Source organism: Microtus ochrogaster, chromosome 8, assembly GCF_000317375.1.
Source record: "Microtus ochrogaster isolate Prairie Vole_2 chromosome 8, MicOch1.0, whole genome shotgun sequence".
Lineage (NCBI taxonomy): Eukaryota > Metazoa > Chordata > Mammalia > Rodentia > Cricetidae > Microtus > Microtus ochrogaster.
The window spans coordinates 35170896-35173349 of NC_022015.1; positions in this window are offsets into that span (position 1 = coordinate 35170896).

The following is a 2454-nucleotide window of genomic DNA, read 5'->3' on the forward strand; positions in this document are numbered from 1 at the left end:
AAAAAAAAAAAGAGAGAAGAAGAAGAAGCTGGGTGTGGTGGCTCACACTTTTAATCCCAGCATTCTGGAGGCAGAAGCAGGTAGATCTCTTTGAGTTCAAGACCAACATGGTCTACAAAGTGAGTTCCAGGACAGCTAGGGCTCTGTTACACAGAGGGGGGAGAAAATGAAAAAAAAAAAAACAGTTTTTGAACAATATGAGTCACTTATGGCATAACTTGATCTCAACAGATGGGGAGCACCCTACAAACACTTGGGGATGCTCGGGTGTCAGAATAAGGGCTTACTGACCTGGCTTAGCAAAATTCCTTCTTTTGTATGAGAACTTCAGGGACAGGATGAGAGCAGGAGCACAGGAATCTGGATGAAGGGAGGCCAAGATCTTTGTCCATACCAAATGTGCGCATACTTCAACTTGGTCTAAAACCCACACATGCGCATATCCACAGCCCTCACAGATACGACCTCTCACATGTGCGGGTACACTTCAACAGATACCCTGGCCCACAAATTCTCATCCCTTCCTATACACCCCACACCCCCTTACAGCCCTCTCCTATATGTGTAGATTTAAATATACCCAGTGTGATCAGGCACTTTTTTACATTTTTTTAAAAAGAAATACATAGTTGGAAAAACTAATACAAAGAGCGTTGGGCCCCATAGGACCAGGAACCAATCTCATCTCCTTGTTCTGAAAGGCAGCTGAGTAGCCAAGAACTGCCTGGACAGAATGGCTAAGCAGAGGGCGGAATGAATGGTTCATTACCCTGGCCAGAAAGGCCCCATATACCAGGAGCTGGCTGCGGTTCAGAAATGAATGGGGAACTGGGAGCCCCAGTAAGCCCTGGTTCTGAGCACGCCACTCACAGTAATGGTGGATTAAGGATCAAAAGAACAGGTTGGGAGAAGGTGTGTGAGATTGGAAACAAGAGGCTATTGAGCTGTTCCTACCAGCCAGGGCTGCACACGAAACACACAAAGGCTGACCTCAGCCTAGGACCCCAAAGCACACTCCAACAGAGACAGAAAGAGACGCCCCAGCCCAACAAGAAGGGACTCTTTTTCAGTACATCTTGGAAAGGAACTGAAGAGCTCTGAACCCAAGATGAAGTCTTAAAGGGCAGCAGGAAGCACTCGGGGTTGAAGAATAATGGATTACAGTGCTGAGGAACGGGAGGGACACCAGGGCAAATGATGGGGCCCTTTGCTTACAGTAGGAAAGAGAACACAGCCTCCACGTCGGTTTGGTGCACGAGTTACACGTAGGGCTTGAGAAATCGACAGGACAGCCAAAAACTAAATGAGAAACAGAGAAGCGAGGAGACCATGATAAACAGAAGTTAATAAGTAGGGACTTGTATGGGAAGGGTCACAAAGGCCAAAACCTGGTCTGGGAGGCAGGTGAGTGGCGCCAACTGCCAGCTGATGGAAAGTTCAGTGGCCAGAGGGGACAGATAGAGATAATAGGAAGCCGGAAGAGGTCTGTAACTGCAGAGATGGCCCAGACTTGATTGCCTGTAAGAATGTCACAAACACATTGCAGCAATCTGTCTGAAAACCGGGAAAAACAGCCCAGTCCCCAGGGGAAATATGACATGCAAACAGGGCTAAGGTGAACAGTAAACCTTGAATAAACCAACTCTTTAGAAAGGTGCTGACGCCACGGCTAAACCATGCCCTCCAACACTGTTCTTTTCAAAAACACTTTTCAAAAACAGTATCGTGCCCATAGCAACCATGGCTTCACATCAGAAACCAGAGTGGTGGGATTTGAGTGTACACCACATAAAAAAGTGTAAAAGTCTCAACGACATGTTGAAGACTGGCACGTAGCTCAGTGATAGAGCATTTGCTCAACATGCAGGAGATCCCTGGAGCTGCAAAGGTCCAAAGCTCTTTTATAGTAGCCCAAAACACACCATGGTTCTGGAAAGCTGGGCATGGTGGCATTTGCCTTTAGTTCCAGCACTTGGGAGGCAGAGGCAGGCGAATCTCTGGGAATCTGAGGCTAGCCTGGTCTGCATGTATAGTTCCAGGCTAGTCAGGTCTACACCATGAAAGCCTGGCTCACAATAAGAAAACCAAAAGCAATGATGATTTCAGTATGAAAGTTAAGAAAGCTGTCTTCCAAAAACCTACAGAAAAGCTTCGCCCTGGGAAGTGGATGGCTGAAACATTCTCGTTATGACAAAGAACCAAATAAGAGCCTCGCATGATGACATGTATCTATGATCCCAGCACCTGGGAGAGTGGGGTAAGAAGGTTGCTGAGAGTTTGGGGCCAATCCGTCTAGGCTACAGACAAAGAACATGTCTTAAAAACACACACAAAAATAAGGGGAGTAGGGGGCTGGAGAGATGGCTCAGTGGTTAAGAGCATTGCCTGCTCTTCCAAAGGTCCTGAGTTCAATTCCCGGCAACTACATGGTGGCTCACAACCATCTGTAATGAG